Source organism: Hoplias malabaricus, chromosome 5 (assembly GCF_029633855.1).
Source record: "Hoplias malabaricus isolate fHopMal1 chromosome 5, fHopMal1.hap1, whole genome shotgun sequence".
Classification (NCBI taxonomy): Eukaryota; Metazoa; Chordata; class Actinopteri; order Characiformes; family Erythrinidae; genus Hoplias; species Hoplias malabaricus.
Window position 1 is genome coordinate 47,672,439 of NC_089804.1, and position 23,525 is coordinate 47,695,963.

Genomic DNA, 23,525 nt, shown 5'->3' on the forward strand with positions numbered 1-23,525 from the left:
AAATTAAATCCTGGAGAAGAATTTTTCTTTCGCCACCTCTGGTGCCCACACCAAACAGGATCAAATTTGGCTTGGGCCGAGGGCAAGGCTAGAGGTTAATACGCCGTTAAGCTGGGTAAAGCCGTGGCCTGTGATATCACTGCACCAATGAGATAACAGCATACGCCTGGCTGTCTACATGTTCTTAGTCTACTGCCCACTGAGTGGCCAGCTGTCAAGTGGTAGCAATCAACTAGCATCAGTTGAATGGGCGCTAATGCAAGAAACAAACTGTGAAACACACACACACACACACAGACACACACACACACACACACAAATGCATCATGGATTACTCACACATACATTAAAATAACCAATAGCTCTTCTGTAATGATGGTAGTCATAAATCGACTTAGCTGCTTGTAAAACCCTTCCTTCTGATCTCCACTGACAGCAGACAGGATGAATCTGCAGATTGCACTGTCTGTCAGCACACACTTTACTCACTGCAGCTGGCTTTCAAGCACAGTCACTTCCATCCTTTCTCTTCTTGCTGGCAAGCTTCAGCTCACTGACAGGACTTGTCACAAGTGGTTCAGGTTATTTTGATAGTGTTCAGCACACTACGCTGTCTAAGCCACTTGGCAGTGAAAGTATCAATATCATACACTTATTAAGTATTAGACCACAATTTTTTAAGTTTTTATGTGTTTTTCATGATAGATTTGTTAATTTTGTTTTGTATTATATAATATTAGCTTACTGTTATTAATATTTGCTTGAATATTTCAAAACTGTATGGTGGACCAAATAAAAAAAAAAGAAATTAAATCCTTATCAGCATATTTACCCTACCTTTTTCTTTATATGAGGATTTAAGCTATGGATATCTCCTGCTTATACCAATGTTGGGAGCATACTCTGATCAAAATATCCTTTTTTATTTATGCAGCTGTACTTATAAAAGTACACTATGATAACACATTGCAACAAAGTACAAACTAATATCATCACTGTCCAATTTAAAACATGTATGTACATTTTGGTGGATTTTGAATTTAGTGTATCATTTGGACACAGCAGCTGTCAGTTACATTGTGTGACATTTAAAAATTGTGGGATTAATTTTTTATATTGAATTCCATTGAAATTTAAGAAGATTTATTTCCTTCTCCTATAAAGTTACTATTTTGGGACATACATGTTTTTCTTTTGTTTTCAATGATACAATTTGCCAACAGAAAAGGGGCTATGGAGCCGAGAAACATAAACCTATAGGCACCATGCCTAATCCCAGAGGTATAAAAATACAAGAGTGTAAAGCCCCCAGTATTGACAAGTGGAGCAGTGGAGTGTTCTCTGAAACGAGAGTACTCCATCCAGTACTTTTAGGATGAGTTGGGAGTTGAGGATGAGGTGGTGTGCTCATGTTGCTGAATACAGTCAAATCCTCACAACAACACTCCAAAATCTAGTTAGAGACACTTATCCCAACAAAACTATCTCTTCTTTAATACCCTTCATTTCAGAGCAAAACAATGAATGAACAGGTGTCGCAATTCTCATAATAAATATAATAAATGTGTTTCCAATCAGAGAAAGTTGTCATTTGACGCTTTGTAATCCACTCCTCCACTAGCAGGACTGTGTCTAATGTGGCCTGTTACCTCAAATGATTTTGCCACATCCCTGTTATAGAGCTAAATGACATAGACATCTGATTACACAGAGGTCTATAGAATAAGCAAGGAACCATTTAAACGTCCACTTTCTGGGTGTGAATCAATGCTCTGCAGCTAATTCTCAGCCAATAACAGCTCCAATATATACAATTTAAAAATCACTTGCTAAATTTGTAGATAGTCTCTAGCATAGAGAGAGAGAGAGAGAGAGAGATTGATTGATTGATTTGTAACACTCAGCTCACATTTCTGCTCTCTCATTGTTATGGGTAGCAGAAAAAATGCTGCAGAGCCTTAACACACACCCAGTCTAAATGCAGGTGCCCCTCTCTTTCTTTCTGTCTGTCTCTCTCACACACACCATCTAATCATTTTTTATAAAGAAACACTGGATACATGATGAAATTTGTTGCAAATTGTGTAAAATTTTGTCCTTAATTTTGTTTAAAGACTGCATCCTTGAACATTACATTTATCACTGGCCAGACAACTCTAACAATTCCTGATGTCTTTAATGTCCATGAGCTGGGATTCACAGATTTAAACGTCATTTTGCATTTATTGTGGCAAGTTATCCCAAAGACTAAACTAACCTAATGAACTTAATGTCTAGTGCCATATCAGAGAAGCCTCTATGAAAAATAAATGCTGTTAATTTGTGAAATCAATTGCTTTTGAATAAGTCAGTGAGTCATATATAAACTGTGGGACAGATTAATTTATAACTTTATTATAACATTTCAGAGTAGATTTTTTTTTTTATATATATATTTCAATTAGAATCCACTCATACCAGCGCAACCCACTGTGGTGGTCACTGCAGCACTGAGAATGATCCACCAGCCAAATCATAACTGCCCTGTGGGGGTCCTCACCATTGAAGAACAAGATTAAAGGGAGCAAATAAAGTATGCAGAGCAAGGACTGGATTACAGTCTGTAATTGTAGATCTACAAGGTGCTCCTGTATGGTCAGTGGTCAGTGGAGCTCAGAGAATGGACAGTGAATGCAGAAACAAAGAGGTGCTTATATATATATATATATATATATATATATATATATATATATATATATATATATATATATATATATATATATATATGCTCTAAGACCACATGTTGAGGCATTTCACTAGGTAAACCATGCATGCATCGTCATGTAAAATCTGAAATGAAGACCAAGATGCCATGTATCACTGATGTTATGTTAGCTGAAACAATGTTAACAACCTCAGGTGTTTTTTACTGTATTAGAACAAAACTAAGCAAAGCTAAACTAAGTTATAAAGGAGATTGCGGATGTGGATTACATTCTGTGTCAAAGAGAGGGATGATCCAGGCAGCTCATGCTGCAGTGGAGCCTCACTGATGGCTCATCAGAAGTCTGGGCAGGTTTCTGCCTCGTCAGCATGCACTCTCTCTACCAGCCTCCCTCTATTGCTTGCATGCTCACACATATTCTCCTGCTTCATAAATTTCTCTCTCTCTCTCATTGGAAGCGAGCCGAGTAGTGGACGTTGTATCCTCCTCCAGGCCGGCTGGAGCAGCTGAATTACAAAGCAAATGATCGCAGCATGTTACAATGCCAGACTTCAGTGGAGATTCACTGGGTTTATGTTTTATCTTTCTCCATCAAATGGACAAAAAAGACAAGTTCAATTGCTCCTTTCATTATTGTTATTAATATTATTTTCATAATATAATTGTTGTAATAAGTCATTGCCAAATCCACCTTTAAAACAGGGCTGCAAGTCATATATTACCAGTAAGGTGTGAAGGGCTCATTAATTTTAAAGAGTAAATAGGTCTATATACTTTTTTATTAGTTCTTATTGTAGTATTATTTTAACAAGATCTTGTAGGCTGGTAAAACCGATTTTTATGATTCAAATGGCAGTTTCTTTCTCCGTCTGAGGCCACACCCAAATTCATGAACGCATAGTGAAAACTTTCCTCACTAGTACTTAAAAAGTGTGTATGTGGTGGGGGTGGGGGGAGGGAAGAGGGGCAGGACGACACCTCCATAAAGCCCCAAGGCAAAATACAAATTTTACTAAATACTAAAATACTGAACTGAATAAGCAGTTACAGACAATGAATGAATGAATGAATGAATACTAAAATGCTAATCATTGCGTCATATTTTGAATTTTCTTTCTAGTGTATGACTTTGTATTTGTATAACTGTACTTTTCTTATTATGAAGTCAATCCCTTGACATCCTCTTGCTCCTCTTTCCTTCTACGTTGCTGGAAGTGTTCTGGTCCTGTGTTGCCTCCTTGTGAGTGAGGCTGGTGGTTAGGATACCATTTGTGAGATCCTAACAACCAGTCTCATGCACAAGACACATCATATGACTGGTTCCCAAATTTCAGAGAATATTTATTACCTAGAAATTGATATATTCAAACATCCAAACAAAATAAGTTAGCACATCGTCAGATAACAAACTTAAATATGGCACATTTCTGCACAGTTTAGTGCATCAATTTTATTAATCTTCTGTGTAAGATATTATGGAAGATATTATGGTTCTACACGCCACATTTTATGTTTTAACCCCATACAATGGGCAAGGTTTGGTAGTGGGTGCCTAAACTTTCCATATGACTGCATGGTATTTAAAAGCAATGTCTAATATTGTGGGGAAACTCTGGTTTGTTTACGTTCAGAAGCTCTGCATCTTTTAAGCTGAAATTGTATGTTTGAGGAAGCTAAATTACTGTTGTTTGCATGCAGTGATGGCCAGTAACAAAGTAAATGTAATTTGTTACTGTTCTTAAGTAGTTTTTTCATGTATTTGTACTTTAACTCCACTACATTTCAAAGTCAAATATCTTACTTTCTACTCCACTACATTATGAAAATCTGCCATTCCTTTTGGTTTATGTGTGAGTAAAATCATAACATGTCTGAACAAATCTCCCAGCTCCACACAGCTCTCTGCACAGCAGTTGCCAGGAGACGGACGAATACAGTCAGAGCGCTAAAACAAGTGAACCTCAAGTTTCTCTGCCTAAAACCAAGTAATAAGAATGCAGACTTTTTAATTTTAACTGTTGTGCCTACTTGAGACTGTAAGTAATCACTTGTTTCACTGCTTAGAACCGTTATGAATTAACAAAATAATCTGTACCATTTAGTTAGAGTCAGCAGTGACTACTATTCATTCATACTCCATGGTTTACGGATCTGTAGATGTCATTTATCACTCCAATCCTAGGGTGATAATCAGTTGCAGGTTTATTTAACAGTGTATAACAGTTTACAGTGTAAATTAACACAATAATTGAAGCGAGGTCAAAACCAGTAATATTCCAAAATCTAAAAATAAGTACAGTCCAAAAGGCAAATACAAAACCAAAAACAGAGTATCAGGCAAAAAGTGAGGAAAAAAACTAAAGAAATATTTTTTACCTTAAAATTACAGCTTCAAAATGATTGTGATGATTCACTGAGCTGTAATAGGCAGAAAAGAGCCTCTGTCAATGCTCATCTTGGCTCAGCACTGTTGAAACTGCACTTTTAGAGGAGGGTAGGCACATTTTTCCTGTGTGATCCCGCACCTCTTTGCAAGTTTTATTTTTTTTTCTGACACCTCCATAATTTTCCTATGTTCAACCTTTTTATTAATTCTCTGACGTCCAAACCAATGTCTGCAGAAATCTCTGGCAGTGAATTTACTACTGTCTGCAGTCTTTGTAGTGTGGTGGAGTTTATTTGGACTTCTTCAGTTCAGCTTGATCCATGATCATCTGACTGCGGACCAATCACAGTCATTGCGGTCTACATTGATGCGATGCATAGTGAGTTATATTTCTGGAGTGGTGCATGTCAGGCTATGGCATAGGATTCAGTTTGATGTCTGCCCTGTGGCGTGGGATAGATGCTGAATCATAAATTGGGCTTAATTCTCAGGAGACAGCGACCTCTGTTGGTTTGGAGGGCAAACACCTTGGGTGTATGTGACAGTTGATGTAACAATCTTTGGCTGTTTCTGTTGTGTTAATGTGGCTGAAATTTAACTTGTCTGTAAGTTTTTATTCACTGTTTGAATTGCCACAGAAACCCATTTGTTACTCAAGTTATTTACTTTTTAAGCACATTCTGTCCGTGTTTACTTTCCTACAGTTAGCACTATCATGAATTTAGAGTCAGTTCCATCAGGAGGAAATATAAGTCAACATCACCCAGCTATGGAGCAGGAATAGAGCAATATCCTTATCTCAGTTCATGCTTTTCAATGTTTGGAGGTCTAGTGTTTGTGTAAAAACCTCCAAAATGCTGTTTTTCTGCAATAAGCAGAGAGAGAAATCCTAGCATACTGGATTGAGACACTTTGTTTTTTAACCATTTACAGATACTACGGCTTCGTAAACACATTGTTTTTGAGCACACAGACAGACTGGAGAGCAGCAAATGGTGAGGAAACATCCTCAGACCTTTATAAAGAGAGTGTTTTCATAAAAAATGTGAACGACTTCATCATTATAGGGGATAGATTAACAAGAGCTATAATTTGCCTTCCTCTCAACACATTTTTGCCCACTTTAAAGAAAATGTGCACGTGTGCAATATCACTACTCAAAATGGTTCTGGAGGCAGCGCTGCCTTTGAGGTAGAAGAAATGTAATTGGTTACCAGCCAACAGTCAGAGATACATGTGATTGGTTAAAACAGACTGTGCAGAGATTTTCAAATACTGCTCCATAAACCTGTAAAACTCTGCCTAGACTATTGTATTAGCCTGCTCTGACTACCAGAAATGGCTTTGGAAGAATAAATGTGTAATATACCTTTTTTTTTTTGTTACTGTAGACTTTCGGTTTTGTTTATTAATTTGTTGGAAATGCTGCAAAAATCTCAGCACTTTGTTTTACTTGAATGGACAAAAAAGTAACTCGCTGCCTCAGAGGAAGCTGTGGAATGTTATAATGCTCTGATGCCTCTGAGGAAGCAGAGCATTATTATATGTCATTCTGCAACTTCTTCAGAGGTAGCAATCATAAATCAAGTGTGCAAAATATACTTCTTTAGAATCTCTTCAGCGGAAGAGTTATCCTTAGTTTCTCTGTAGTTTTACCTAGAAAACAATGAGATCGAGTAGAAGGACAAGGAAGTCTTTAGTTAAATTCTCCCGCAGCAGATATACTTCTCTTGAAATAAACAACGCAGGAATCTCACCTGTGTTTTTAGTTGAACTTTAGAAGTAACACAATTTAATCTCCTTAACCAATGCTAAGCAAATTCAAGCAATAATACTATACTCTGGAGCACTTCTCAAGCCTCTGACATGTAGAGACTGGCAAAGCCCCAACAACAAAGCAGTTCATGCAGTAATGTAATCATACACAAATGATCAGTACATCCGGCTTACACAGCAGTAGGGCTGTTCCTTGAGGTCTCACCAATGCATCATAACATTTTCTTCTTGTCTCTGATCTTATGTTCCTGTGAGCTCAGATGCAACTTTGCCACAAGCAAGTTTAAAAAAAACTTGGATCTACAGACATTTATTTAAATTAAAACTTACTACCTCATATGTAGGTAGTTCGCCAAAATACCACCACACTAAAATTCCCCCCCCAAAAATTAAATAAATAAACAATACAAAATAATTGTGTTTTCACCCAAATTCACTTTCACTAAACACCCCCTCACTCTCAGTTCACATACATCAAAACATCGTACTTACTAAACCTGAAATGACTCTTTAAGCTAAAAAACAAACAAGCAAAGTTACAAATTTATACTGCTTATAACCATTACACACTCAGGTCCAGAAATGCAGGAAATGAAAATGGAAAAATAAGGCCTGCTAAGTAAAATAGAAAAGAGCAGATGGCGTCTGTTAAAGAGGGCTCAGAATATTCCCTAAAGCACAGGACGATTTTAACATATGTCTGGATGTATTATGTAGTTTGTGATGGAAATATGAAGTGGTGCTTTGCAGCACTGCATAAACAAACACACACGCACACACACATACAAACAAAAACATTATATTCTATATCCTCTTAACACAGTAGAGATGAACAAGTGATAACTGCAGCTTAAACACTTACCACTGTCCCGCACTGAATCACAGCCTGCCCACCCCAGCTTGACACGCGGTGTGGACACACAGTTGGACAGAGCAGAGTCCACTCTGAGAGAGAGAGAGAGAGAGAGAGAGAGAGAGATGGATAGAGATCCGATGATAAAATGGAATGTGAAGTCTGAGCAAAGAAGCAACAGAGAGTGAGCAAGATGGAGAGAGAGAAAGACAAAGAAACAGATGAATAGAGACCTCAGGATGTTTCCAATGCCTATTCTTGAAGGTAGTATGTGCGTCTCTCAGCTCAGCCACTCGTTCTGCTGCCCTGCTGTACTACGCAGATCATCAGCTGTGCTGTATGAGAAAGAGAGAGAGAGAGAAAGAGAGAGAGAGAGTGAGAGAGAAAGGGTGGGGGGATGAAAGAGCATAGTGGATGAGCGCAGTGCAGGATGTGAACGGGCTGGTTATGTTGAGATAGATGATGATGATGTTGATGACAATGTATGGTGAGCTCAGTGAGAGTCATTCAGAACACACACACACACACACACACACACAGTTGTTTGGACACACATCTCATATGATCTAGAATCTCAACAGCAATTATAAAAGATGCTTTGATTGAAATCCAAAAGTCTAATCCACAATCCCCAGGGGAAAAATGTGAATAATTATTTTAGTTCAGTACACTTTTAGTAAAATTTTGAGAATGTTTCCTAAAGGTGAGCTAGCTTGTCGGTTTGCACTCTGGAAAATAGTCTGGTGTTTTGTACACAGCCCTGGCTCAGTAAATGGGAAACAAAGTAGGTGGCTCAGAACGAACACCACAACCCTACTCCAGCCAATCAGCAATGGGAATGGGAGGAGCAGGGGAGACTTGAACACACATTACATTTTCAAGGAAAGATGGCTTAGAAGCAGGATCTAGAGACTCAAAGTAAGGGGACCATTAGTTACAAATTAGTTTCTGGGTAATTCCAACAGTGAATTAAAGCTTACAGAAAAATATAACTTCAACCTTGAACAAGCTACACATATTTTCAAATTCAAATCTACCGTCCCACCTTAAATGTTGAGGCAAGATACAATACTTAAAGCCTGGCAGTGTGTGTGCACCACTTTGGAGGTGTACCGTCATATTTACATGTATTGTAAAGTGAGGTATACTTACAGAAGTCTTATATTTTGTTTTCTGTTGATGGACCTTTTTTTTAAATCTGGCAACCCATTAATTTTTCCTCCATCTCTTTTTCACCATCCGTTGATATTGATGTTCTTCTTCTGCTGTTAGAGGTAGACAATAAAATATACAACATATTCAAGACTACAAGCTCAAATTGTGATGTTTGTCCTTCACATAGTGTGTGACAAGAATAAACCTAATGTAAATATGGACAGAAGAAACAAAACCCTTAATATGCAGAATCAAATAAAGCACCTTTAAACACAAGAGAAAGAAAATGCACTAGGTCTCAAAAAGTGGCTTTACCAGACCTCAGAATTCAAAGACAATTCCCTGCACAAACTGAAAAAAAAAAAGATGTATTCAAATGCATTTATTGTCATGTTAACAAAGTATATTATATCATAGCAATATATATAAGCAACCACCAATGGAGCAGATGAAGATTAGTTTGAAAAATCTTGCAGCACTGCTTAATGTTGACATACTTTCCTATCATTTTATATCTATTCTTCTTAAACACCCTTTCTAAGAACGCTAAAGACCATCAGGGGACAGACCAGTGACTATTCTTTCCTCATATGCCCCATACAGGTTTGATGTGAAAGAGCAAAGGTGCTACACTGATAAAGCAGAGGTGCAGAGGTGAGGGCTCACTCGCTAGCGATAAGCTCTAGTTTCTGTCTGCACGGTATAAGGTGACACTGTATCAGCAGCATTTGTTCCATCCAGCTAAACATTCAGCACTTTACTGGAGCTCTTTGCCTAGAGCCAGAGAAGCAGATCACTGTCAGTGGAGGTGATAGCTGCTGGAGGGCAGGCTCACACACACAGACAGACAGACCCTTTGAAGTGTCAGGAATGTGACTGTCCTCACTGTAACCTCAGGGACTTTCTGAGGCTCAGGTTGGACCAGATTCATTCTAACGTAAGCCTGCTGACACACACACACACACAAAAAACCAAACACACACACACACACAATTTTTTGTAATACTGAATGTCTACACTGTGATTTAAAGAATGTGTCATGATGCAAGAGGAAAACTAGCTATGATATAAGCATTAATCTACAGTATTGAAACCCTTTGAAATCTTCTATATTTCTGCATAAATATGACCCAAAACATATATTCACAAGTCCAAAACATAGAAAAAGAGAACCCAATTTAAAAAATCTGACAAAAATATTACACTTGGACTCATTTTCTCAGTCAATAAATAACCAATTTTACAAAATGGTGAGTGGCATAACGTCACTGTCCAAAGGCAAATGTGTGTCTCCATTTCTGTTGATTTCTAATTTACTACATTGTTTGAACACATCAGCGGTCCTGTGTTTAACTGTATTAAAATTTCACAATGACTGAACCAATAGAAATGCTCCAAAATTACTTAAATTTAAGAAGTATTTTTCATTCTCTTATGAAGTTTCTGTTTTAGAGAAACCTTTTCTTCTTTGGGGATGGCACAGTGGCGCAGCCACACAGCTCCAGGGACCTGGGGGTTGTGGGTTCGATTCCCGCTCCAGGTGACTGTCTGTGAGAAGTTTGGTGTGTTTCGTGGGTTTCCTCCGGGTGCTCCGGTTTCCTCCCACAGTCCAAAAACACACGTTGGTAGGTGAATTGGCGACTCAAAAATGTGAGTAAATGTGTGTGTGTTGCCCTGTGAAGGACTGGTGCCCCCTCCAGGGTGTATTCCTGCCTTGCACCCAATGATTCCAGGTAGGCTCTGGAACCACCGTGACTCTGAACTGGATAAGCAAGTACAGATAATGAATGAATTTAATTAAAATTTTAATTGAATCCTTCTGCAGTGGTTACTAGGAAGCTTGCAGGAAGAGGTTATAAGGTTAAAGGCAACATTCAGTTTGTAATAATGAAACATTTTTATAAAATTCTGATGCTTCCTCACCATTTGCTAGCTTTCCATCCTGTTTGTGTGTTGGAACTAAACACTCAAAGTCATGCTTTTTTCCTGCTGCACAGGTGGGTAATATTGACTTATTTTTGATGTTTTACAATATTCAGGTCACAACCCACTCTAAATTCAGGAGACTACTAACTGCATGAATGTAAACACAGCTCAGAAGTGCTATTAAACTAAACAATTTAAGTTACAAACAAGTTTCTGTGGTAATCAGTGAAAAACTTAAACTTGAGCCACATACAAACGAGTCGTTTTTCTCCTCAAACATGCCATTCCACCTTAAAAGACGAAGAGCTTTTGCACATAAACAAACCAGAGAGAACAGTATTTCCCCACAATCGTAGCCTTTCTCTTTAAGGCAACACTAGGTCAGATTTGGCATATTGGCTCCTGGGCCTCCCTACAGAGTGTAATAGCACTGTCCTGAAATTAAGGGGGAGTGGGAAGTGGGTGTGGTTTCCTACCCTCCTCCAAAAGTTACATAGTGTAGTTTCTGCAGTGCTGGCCCATACTAGCAATGACAGGCTCTATTCTCCCAGTGAACATTCATATATATAACATTCATTCATTGTCTGTAACCACTCATCCAGTTCAGGGTCATGGTGGGTCTGGAGCCTACCTGGAGCCTGGGTGCAAGGCAGGAACACACCCTGGAGCGGGCGCCAGTCCTTCAAAAGGCAACACACACATTTTTGTGTCGCCAATCCACCTACCAATGTATAGGTGGATTGGATTTGGAGGAAACTGGAGCACGCGGAGGAAACCCACGCCGACATGGGGAGAACACACAAAACTCCTCACACACAGTCACCCGGAGTGGGACTTGATCCCTCAACCCCCAGGTCCCTGGAGCTGTGTGACTGCGACATTAGCTGTTGCGTCACTGTGCCGCCCCAAAGAATAACATGCATCTCCAAAATAGTAACAACTTCGTCTGAGAAGAAAAATTACACATTTCAGTGGAAGCAAATGTAAAACGATTTTATTCCAGTTCATTCTGGAGCATTTCTATTAGTTCATTCATCGTGAAATTTTTACACTGTGTGAAGAACAGCAGCTGTGATTAAATGATGTAGTAAATTTAAATTCAACAAAAATGGAGATACCTGTTTTTCTGTGCACAGCAATGATATACATATACATGGTCATCCCACAATATGATTTTCCTGTATATTTTTCTTCATACCATGTTTTTCACAAGTGTCTTCTACCAAGGTCAAAGGCACTGAGAATGAGAACCTTGTCTGGCAATATAATTCCCTGTGGTCCCTGACACTGAAGATTGGATTTCAGTGATAGGATCACTGCTTTAGGGACTTTTGCTTCCCTTTCTGAAAAAGGAAATCTGATGCCTCCTAGTTAATTGCGGAAAAATCTAAATATAGCCCCTCAAGAGGAGAAGGCTAAATATGGCATCCATTCCAAATCAATTAATCAAGATGGAGAGAGGCTGAAACATTTTAATATAGGACAGGAAGTCATTTTATATACACCAAGTATTTGTATTTTATCTGTTCTTATTATGGGCTACAAATCCTGCAAATGACCGTGACTGTTTTATAGCTGTATTGGAGCATTAAGAGCTTTAGAGGACATTGTGAACAGTTTAAGGAATTCTCGGTGACATGGAATCACTATCATGTCAGATTTTTGTACAAAACTCTTCAAATAATAGTATTTCATTTTCAAAAAAGCAACGTTAAGGTACAGTTGTCCTCGCCCACACAGATCAATGTGAACCAATAATTGTGTTTCTGAATGGCGCAAATGGATCAACCCAAGGGAAGTCATTTAAGGAGTCCACCTCTATTTTGTCACTGCTCTGCAGCCCTGGACTGCATGAAATGTGATGACAGCCTGGGTAACTAATACAACAAAGGCAACAAGTCAGTGAGGCACAGTGGATAAAGTTCAGTCCAAAGGCTAAACTTAAACCAGTTTAAGGAGTAAGATACTGCTTGATTACAATCGGCCAAATTGGTGGATTTTCCAATGAGGCTAGCATAACTTTTACAACAAATTCAGTCCAGGGCAAACTTATGTTAAACCCAGCACAACATTGCAGTTAGATATGTAATACTCAATAAAGATTAGCAGTCCCCTGTTACAGAAGATCTTATAGATTGATTTGACAAGGAAGCTTTCCATAGTGACAGGCCAAACTCCTCACAGACAGCCACCCAGAGCTGGGCTCGAAACAACAACCCCAGGTCCCTGGAGTTGTGTGATAGCAACACCACCTGTAGTGCCACCTTGCTGCCCCTTTCTGAGAGATACATATTTGATTATTAGGTTTCTGGTTCCTAACAAATGATAAGAGTGGGGAAAAAAATTAAGTAAATTCTTTTCCACTCTCTGTGGAGAGTTGTATTTAATGACCAAAATGCATACCTTCTCTTTGGGTCTCCTCCTGGTGAAACAGAAGGTATTACATTTAAAAAACAAGTTGTAAAGCTGAAGGTAGGCATAGGCCATAACCATCTGTGACATTCACCTCCTGTAGCACTAAAATGTGTGCATCTTCCCCAGTTGGGAACAGGTAAACCTTTACTTAACGAAGAGAAATGTTGAGCAAAGCCATGTGACAAAGCAAACAGAATATAACACTATCCCCCATCCACTAACATTGTTTATTAACACTCTCATTCACCCTTATCTCTCCCATTCATTTTCATCATCACTCTCACCAAATGGTTGGTTGCCTAGGAGTAATACAGGATTGACGCTGTGTACTCTTTTCTAAAGGTGGTAAAGCATGTGGAGAGTGGTAAAGGTGGTGAGATGGCCTGAGGGTGGGTCACCGAAAATAAATCTCAATCCCAGTGTTGACAGGTGTGCCTAGCTTTGACATCATTATCATGAAAACTGGTGTTGTTTTTTGTTGTAGCTCAACACTTGTGAATTAGCTCAACACACAAATGAATTACCACAAGGGTTTGATGATGCTAATCCTCCACACACAGCAGAAAGAAAAAGGAAAAAAACACGCCTAGCTCATTAGGGACTTGTGTGGAGTAAGGAACACTGGCATGTCCCCATCAGGGAAGTGGAAACAGATTCTCTGGAGTAGTGAATCACCACACTTCACACTCTGCCACTGACACATGATTCTTGGTTTGGTGGATGCCATATATATATATATATATATATATATATATATATATATATATATATATATATATATATATATATATATATATATATATATATATATATATATATATATATAATCAGAATGAGTGTTTTCATGGACACATTATTCAAGGCATGAACAGAGCCAATGGACATTACCAATCAGCTGGTCACTGTTAAAGCTGAATATCTGAAGAGTGTGACACACATGCACTTTTACTGAGATGCTTTAGAAAGCTTCCTGGCCCAGGTAGCAAACTGTTGGTTATAGTCCAGTTTCTGATGTTTGTCTAAAATTACCAGATTGGAATCTGTGCTTGGACAGGATCATTCAAATAGAGCAATGTAATGATTGTGTGGTGTATAATAATAATTTTAACTTTGAACTTTGGTCAATTACTTTGTTAGAATTGTTTTATATTATTAATTTTCAAAAGCAACAGGTCTTTTTAATATAATCGTCTTAAAATTTCCCATATATATAACGTGTTGTGACAGTTTGCGTATCGGGCTCTTGCTGATATGTCCACTGATAAGGCTCGTTTTCAGTTAATTTCGTTTAAAGCTCGTTTAAAGTTAATTTTCATCCTCACCACTAGATGGTGGTAGATGATCAAGTTGCTATACCTCTGTGATGTTTTACAGCGTGTACTGAGATCCAAACACAGCCTCAGTTAAATTCCAATATACTCGAAATTCAGATATAAAATAAGCCCAAAATGTATATTGATTTCGTCCACCGTGTGTCCAAAAATATTCTGAAATAAAACTCTAGAGGTGTAAAGCTTCATAACATTGAGCCATCTTTGTGGTGTTGAAGCACACGCACCAATCACCAGACGTCATATGGATGTTATTTTGGGGATAAATCCGGTCGGTCCTTCATGGTTTATTTAGCCAACAGCCGTTGAAATCTGGGCTGTATTTGGACCGGTTTAGTCCAAGACGGAAATATTTTAGGACCAGATATCACGTTTCAACCAAATTTAGACGTAGATACGTCATTTTCAGCTTTCACTTTCCAAACAAATCTCCACGTTGTATAGACGTCTGGCCAGGTCGTCTTTCAACGAGTTTTTGCTGAGCTTCAATGAGCTGCATTGGTGATTGTGTTCCAGCTCTTATCATTCAGCATCAGTAACCTAATGGCCTAACTGCTGAATGCTATCAAATGGTCACAGCAAATTTCTAGCATCTATAGAAAAGAATTCCCGTAGGAATGTAGAGTGCAGGGTGATGGTGTCAACTCCCTTACTTACAGCAGAAGTGCTGGGTGAGCAGGTGTCCCCAAACTTTGGCAGCTCTCGGCACGCGCCTTTAATAAACTGGAGTATGTAAATCCTCCGTGAGCTCGTGAAGATTTAATAAGCAGGAACTTGTCCCGGTTTAAAGCGGCGCTGTGCTTTATGCTGCATTGATACAATTCATAGTGGTGTTTCTTAAAAGGAAGCCAGTGAAACAACGGATTAAGCGTAGATTGGAGAGCTATTCTGTGCGTGTCTGTGCGCAAATCCACGCGCCACCGCGCTGATTACAGCCGCAGCGGCTGGGCTCTCGGGCCTGGCTGCGCAGAGGCGCGCGAGCCCCGCTTCTCCCCAAAAAGAAGCACGCGCCCTTTATTTATTTATATGCGCACAAAAGGAGCTTATAGTGCGCATATGATCCTAGTGAGGGGACGCTTATTAAACTCGCTTGTAAACCAGGTAACCTCGTAAGAATGGGGATTAGATCCTGAAACACTGACGGTGCAGATTCCCCGCCGTGTGCCGTCTACGCCAGCGCCGCAAACTTAAATCAGCCCCAGCGCGCGCGCCCTCATACATATCCAACTTCTGCTTCTCCACAGCTCTTTGTTGCAGCAAAGCCGCTACGAAAAGCAAGACGCCGAGCTCACAAAAAGCCTTTTGTAAACTAATTACCTCGCGCTATTCTTCCCGTCCTTACAAAACCTGTTTATGATCAATTCAGTTTTTACTCCCAATGAATCTCGATTTGTCTACACGGCAGAAACCAACAATCCACTGTAATCATCTCCAGCATTTCCCCCGACACAAAAACTTTGCTTACGAGGCGCTGGGAATAGAGAAACTTGTGCTGGAGTTTGGAATATAACCGCTTCAACTCCGCTGGAGGAATCACAGGCATCATTACACGCGCGTGCTCTTTCGTGGGGTCCAACAGTCCTTTATGACACCTGTCCTTTCCGGATGGGCTTGATATTTGTCATGTACGCGATGACGTCATTTGTTTACTCTGCAGTATCTTTAGCTCGTGTAAGTTTATCTTTAGAAAATCCATCTGGTCATTTCACCCCCACTTTTATTCCAGACTATATTATGTCTGTTGAGCTCTTGCTACTGAAGCACTGCACTTTCTACAATAAAGTGTAATCTACATAATGGTTTAACACGTAACCTCCATCACGAAACTATTGGGCCCTGCTGGTGTCATTCCTTCATAACAAAATGGAGGAAGAACAACTTAATAAATCCTGGAAAAGATTCTGGGAATAACTTGAGTAGGCTTGTGAATGAGACCTCCTTCCCTGGCGTAGTTGGAATGAGTAATGCTAGGTGCTAGCATTGAGAGCCCTGGGAATAACTGCTTAATATTTCGTTTTAACAGAGATGTGTTTTTAAGAGTTGAATTGAGAAGGACTTTAATAATTAAGGGACATAACCTGCAGGACTTCACTGGTCACTAATGGTACTTCTTAAGCCAATATTTATTAAAAGGCAAAACAATGAGGCTTAAGTCCTACTGGCTACAATGGTCTCTTCATCAAGGTTAGCCTGACACCCATTGGTGTGGATGTAGCAATTAATTTGTACTAAGACCATTTTAAACACGGCAGTCCCCATGTGGAGGGGAAGACACTCTGAGGAGCATGATCTGGTTCATTCAGGGAATACAATACAATTTTTCATTGTGTTTTCATCTCTACAGAAAACAGTAAAATATCTAAATGAATGTTTAATCTTAAAAAATGAAATACTGCTCCTTTAACAGTTAAAGCACCCTGTTCACTCAGTGGCCAGTTAAGTCTGCACTTTTCAACAGGATGTTCTTTCAGTGAACTATTACAGTAATGTGTCCTACAGTAGAAACAAATGGCCTTATGAAATGTTTCAGTCTGAATGATGGCCTTGTTGCTTCATTGAACATCATCGCTGTCTGGACTCTGGTCCATTTACAACTCACGGACCTCAGAGGTGATAATCTACTCCAGAGTATGCTATTAATCTTACTCTCCATAAAAATCACAAACTAATGTCAAAGTGTCTCACATGATGCTGTTATAGAGCTGGGTGTGTTCGCTGTGTGAAGAGCTGTCTGTAGCATGTGGCAGCACCAGAGGTACGAGAGAATTTGTTCACTAAGTAAGTCTTAAGTAAGTCTTATAAAGCAGTGTATCATGCTCTAAAATGAAAAGTAATATAAATATATTCATTACACTAAGCCCACTTTTTCAGCTGTCTGTTACAAATACTAAGAACTTTATGAACAACATAACTGTAGTTGTGATAGTAACCTGAAAAATGATTTCTTGTGGTTATATATTGCTTTAGCGCTGGATGGCACTGAGTAGATGTTTTCATTTCATTCTCAACACATCCATTAGCCGTGCCTGGAACATGAATGCACATGACTTTTACAGGACTCCTCTAATCAGCTCCACGTGTCTCCTGTCACTCCGAGCTCGGTTCACATCACCACCTTCAGCCCACTACCCTCCGGACCCCCACAGGACCCCCGCAGGACAGAGACTTCCCCAGCCTAGAACCACTGATCCTGCAGCAGGGCTCAGCTGGAGGAAGGGCTGCTGTAAATGTAATAAAGACACAGGGATTAAAGCAATGAGTCACATCCTCACTGCCCACAGCATGCATCTCTCTCTCTCTCTCTCTCTCTCTCTCTCTCTCTCTCTCTCTCTCTTCCAGGGTGATGTCTCTATGAGCTGATGGTGATGAAATGTTGCATTTGATGCCTAAGTCTCATACTGATACCATTGGAGCCATGGAGGAAGGAAGAAGCAGAAGACTGGATAAGCCCATGATTCGATTTACAGGCTCTTTAGTCTAAGGTGGGAGGAGGAATTTTAGGTCTTTACCATGGAACAGTGAGTCTTTAAAATCAAATCATATATAGACAGGTTTAAGCACATAGTAAACTTCACAGTCCATTCTCATTACATTCCTATATATATATATATATATATATATCTGTGTGTGTGTGTGTGTGTGTGTACAATTAATGCAATCTTGTATTTTATGTTTGTTCCTAATTCATTCATTCATTGTCATTTCCAAATATTAAAGAATCCGCTCTTTAGAAACCATATATGGTGCTTACATGCTCCGTCACTCACATGTTCACATTAAGCATGCACAAATCTCCCAGCAAGGGGGCGCTTTAGTATCAGGAACACATACTATACAACAAAAAGGATACTGATGAACATAGTGAGAAGTGGAACTGAAGAGAGCTCTAGCAGGTCTAGTTCCGGTCTTTTCTGTTGGAGATGGAGGAGATGTGTGGGGTGTGCAGCTGTGGCGTGACGGATGGCCAGCACTTCTTCCCTTTTTCGCACGGTAGCCATGTTGAGATGAAGTGGCCGTTATCTGCTGGCTGGCTCAGGTTGAGCATTGGGTAATGTCATTTACTGAAGCCCCCAACCTCCGCAGACATATGGATGCCATCAACATTTCTTCCTCTGAAACCCTTCAAAAATCCCCCCGCACATAGTGAGATTTACACCCAAAACATCTTGGGTAATATTTCTCTTCCCCTTCTTTTCTGCTGTACCCCCCCCCCCCCCCCCGTTACTTTTATACTTGGCCAAGATGTTTGCATTTGAGACATTGGTCATGGTGCTGATTCACACGCTGCTGTGTGATGTACAGGGAAGGAAAAGCATTTCTGTTAAAACTTGGCTTGGTTTACGTGTTCGTTCACACCTCATTAGCCAACACGAAAAAAGCCTCGCTCTTTAGAGTTAGACCATGTAGCAAAACAAGGAAATGCTCAGCTGTTACTGCAGCACAATGGAGACTCAGTGAACTTCTGCCGTCTGTGCTAGTTGAGGTGAGTTCACAGTTTGTGTTGTATGGCTTTGTCTTTTACTCCTAGTAAAGAAATAGTCTCACGTCCTCTGTCAGAAACATCACTACCACTCATTTTTTGTAGAATAAGCCAAATCACCTTTCTCTGCCTTGCCCTGCCAAACCTTTTCAGGGACTTTATGCAGCTCAGAGTTTACTCAAGATTGTATTATTCCCACAGAGCATTCTCACCCAGAATCAGTTCATATTCCAATTTCATTAGGATACGGCACAGTTCCTGAAATGAGTCTTGGAAATGAAACTTAACCTGCACACCTCTCCACCCAGTGATTTTTTTAGGAATGTGAATATTTCTAGCCTCTCTCTCTCTCTCTCTCTCTCTCTCTCTCTCTCTCTCTCTCTCTCTCTCTCTCTCTCTCTCTCTCTCAATGCTGTTAGTCTTCAAATTTATGCAGTTGTGCTATTTTAGCTATTAAAAACCCCAGACAGGATTACTGACCAAATGTCATATATTACAAAGATACAGTGTGAGAAACATGAGTGATAACTTTGCGATTTTGTCATTTTCCCTTCACTAAAAGTCAGATTTATGGCCCAGCTCTGTCCAACAACCCAAACAATGAACAGTTTGCCAATCTAAAATAAAACCTTGACAAATCTGGTCCATTCCTCCATGCTTTTTGATGGGAGAAGCCCATGGGAGAAGATTTAAGGCCTTTAATATCTGTGCCACTATAACATCAGAAAGGTGACATTTCAGCACCACCATCAGGATCCAACAGTAGCCACGCCGCTGCTCCAATCAATTACAGATGCAGAATATCACACCAAGATGGAAGAAATTAATCAAGTAAAGATCAGGCCCAGACCCAGGCTTTCTTCCCATGAAGAACTGCTCTTGTTCTCCGTCACTGGACAGCCATGAATGGGAAACAAATGTGCAGAGAGAATGAGGAACACTTTTTCCATATGGAAGCAGACAGCAAGTTGAAGAACAGGACAGATGTTTCTTCATCCACATCCATCGCTTTCTTACGCTCTCCTACACAAAGCATTAAACAAATGTCTGGTTAAATCTCCCATATTCTGTCCCTCATCAGAGCACGACTACCCTATAACACAGTGAATTTTCACAGGTTTATCAGTGAATAGAAACATAGAAAATCACAAATCAGTGTTTAAACAGCTTTAAAAAATGGTAAAGTTTGAAGCTTTAAAAATGTAGTTTTTCTTCTTTTTTCAAATGATATCAGTACCTTATTTATTTATTTTTCTTTTTTAAGAGGAAGAATGGACAGAAAATCCTTGTGAATTTTTATAGTCCTGAGCAACTCTAGAGCTTGAATTTCTCAAATCCTTCAAATATCTAAATTTGGAGTCTCATTTATCTAACTAATATAATCTAGCTATCTAATAGGTAATATCTTACGAGATCCTGATCAATGTTAGAAATTAAAATGAGGTGTGGCCTCTGAGATTTCCAGAATACGACAGCTATGTTATTATTCACTGAAGATACAAACATAACTTCATACAAAAGTGGACTTCTGTAGTGATGGTGTGTTTTGTGTTATGTTGGTATGAGTGGGTGGGCGGCATGGTGGCGCAGCAGGTAGTGTGAGGAGTGTGGTGTGTTCTCCCTGTGTCTGCGTGGGTTTCCTCCGGGTGCTCCGGTTTCCTTCCACAGTCCAAAAATAGAAGTTGGTAGGTGGATTGGCAACTCAAAAGTGTCCGTAGGTGTGAGTGTGTGAGTGACTGTGTGAGTGTGTGTCGCCCTGTGAAGGACTGGCGCCCCCTCCAGGGTGTGTTCCTGCCTTGCGACCAGTGATTCTGGGTAGGCTCCCGACCCACCGTGACCCTGAACTGGATAAGCGGTTTCAGACAATGAATGAATGGTATGAGTGGATCAGAAACAGCAATGCAGCTTAAAATCAACATTTATAATAGAAAATGCTATTTATGTTCTCTAACTAAAAGTACAAAATATATAACCTTAAGGGGTTATCTAATATATATAATAGATATGTAAAAAACATAAGAACATAGTGTTCTCATAAAAGCATTATAAATATCTTTGTGCCCAACAAGATGAAATATACTGTGGCAAATTTGTTCTGTTAGTGTTTCTCTGTAATATATACTGCAAAAATATAAAGCAATTTCCTCCTTTAATACCACATGATACACTATTTATTCTCAGCGTGCTGCAACTGAATGCAAACAAGCGTAAGAGTTGCATCAGACTGGCGCTGGCTTCAGGAGCTCCTGTATGCTTGTCTTTCACAATGCACTTAAACGCTGCAGTGTTGTGCCATGCAGAGTTACATAATGTAATGTAAGTGCTGGATAATGAAAAGAGCAGCTCTTGAGAAACAGCTCATTTTGAGAGATCCCATGGTTCGCCACACTAATCAGAGCTGGGGACTTTTCTAAAGAAGCTCGGAACAAGATTCACACTGATTCCGTTTGTTTAAATTTTGAACGGCTATTCGTCCCTTTTAAAGAGTGTGAAAATTGATGTTTCAGCCAATTGACCAATGAAGACGTACAGTCCCTCTCTGACTGTCCCAGCTGGAGAGGCTTTGCCCCAGTCCGTGTAACGCAGGCCACTGGAGCTGAGTGACCCTCCACAGTCCTGCAGCACTCACTTACACACACACACACACACGCACACATGGTATGGTTCAGTGTGGAGGAATCTGGCTGCTGGCTCAGGCATGTGCCTTCACTTCCCCTGCATTCTTCCCCCAGTCGCGCCATTATATATCCTACTGTCACTCAAGGCCGATGCCGGTTGCCTCCAAGTACTGTGCTGCAGTTGTTCTTCAAGGAGAGTTCTGCACACTTCACAAAATCTCTCAGCCCTCCCAGGTTGGTGGCATTTTGTGTGATTGGGGTAATGTTTGGAATAGGGGAAATATAGAAAAAAACAGAAATAAAATAAAACTGTTGTGGTGACTGGAGCCAGACCTTGCACTGCTTCTGAAAGCTCATCACAGGAGGTTATTACATGTTTAAGAATTATATGTTTAAGAATATTTTTCCCTGATGCCAGCGACGTGAGACATTTTTATGAATCTGATTAATATAGCTCTTAAAAAATAAATGAATGATTAGCTGTACAAACTCTGCACTGAAGAGAGGGCACTACAAGAGCTATAACATCATAGAATACTTTTTTTTATACTTTACTATCATGTTCATTACAATTTTGATTTCTCAGGATCCTAAAGTGGGTTTAAATTAGGCCTCGCCTCCAGTTAATTGGATTAAGTATGGAAACCTTTTAAAAAATCATTGGATTTCAACAAAAATAGCATGGGCAAAGCCAAGCCTGGGGTTGATGTCCACTAATGATAGTTATCACAAAGCACAAGCAATAAAGAAAGCTGTTTAAAACTGTTCGGTATTAAAATATGCTGTGCATTATTATGTCAACAGAGGGCAGCATCACCAATAGAGAAAAGGAGCAAACGTCACACTTGAAATACTACAGAAGTAAATGCTTTGTATGAGCTCTATGTTTAAAATCAAGGCTTATGTTTTAAACTACAATTTTAATTTGAATACACATGTATTAACTGGATAAAATGGATTAAGGGTCTGTCGATAGCTACCTGTAAGCAGCAATAACTGATTGACAAAGCTGTGCTTTAAACTGAGGTCAAAACCCCACACTGCAAACAGAATCTGAAGCAAAGCAAGCAATAAACTACTGGTTCTTTCACACAGTAAACTCACTCAGTCTTTCAGAAAAACCAGTGCTGTTTCTTTTGCCCTTTAATGCAAAAAAATAAATAAAGAGAAAAAAAAGAAACACCACACACTTAAAAAAGGTTAAATGCGGCTTTACAGGGGGCGTTTTGAGCACAGAGTCATCAACAAGCTGCCTTGTCCATCTTTATTAACAAAATCCAACACAGAAAATGGATCCCTCTGCTTATCAGCCCAGCACTCTGTGTGTTTGTGCTCGAGTCAGAGGTTGATCAGAGACATGCCACCAATTTATAGACACTGTAGCTTTATTATAGTGATGGAGGAGATGGAGGCAAAGGGGGGAGGTTAAGAGGATACTGAAGATTAGAAGACAAGTGCTGCAGTACACTGCCTGCTTTTGTAAGCCCACGTTTTGAGGGGTGGGGGGATATGTCCCGGGGCAAGGCCATCAGTCACAAACCCCTCGTTCCATTATAGATACAACAACTTATTTTCAGATGTTTTGGAATTCTGAAGCTGGGGAGGGAGTGACCATGTGAGCAAGGTCACATCAAAATCACACTAGAAGGGCCACAAATAGATGAGGAGCGTACAGTATTTACAGAAAGAAAAATAGTCAGGGGACTTCACAGGCCCAGGGTATTATGTCAGTTCTGTATGCCCCATTCTTACGCACATTTGTTGATGTGTAAAGGGCTGCTAAGCAAAGTGGATAACACCACCATTTTTTCCCGCAATCTAATATAGGTATAAGGGTGGTGATATTAATTTTACAATCAGGAATTCTCCACCTGAGCAAGC

At 39.7% G+C, this 23,525-nt stretch overlaps 1 protein-coding gene across 2 annotated transcripts in view; it reads right to left on the minus strand.

Moving 5' to 3' along the window:
- The window catches only part of kcnab2b (potassium voltage-gated channel subfamily A regulatory beta subunit 2b), a 72,849-nt gene extending 56,737 nt beyond the window's left edge, over positions 1–16,112 (minus strand). The window contains exons 1-4 of one of the 2 annotated variants that reach the window (XM_066670536.1): positions 16,012–16,112; positions 8,872–8,984; positions 7,953–8,054; positions 7,729–7,811 (exon numbers count right to left, since the gene is read on the minus strand). The gene's annotated coding sequence lies outside the window, so the exon portion shown is untranslated. Of the gene's footprint in view, positions 1–7,728; positions 7,812–7,952; positions 8,055–8,871; positions 8,985–15,203; positions 15,527–16,011 lie in introns of those variants that run through there. The other variant, XM_066670535.1, reaches the window with a different exon arrangement.
- Positions 16,113–23,525: the final 7,413 nt, after the last annotated feature.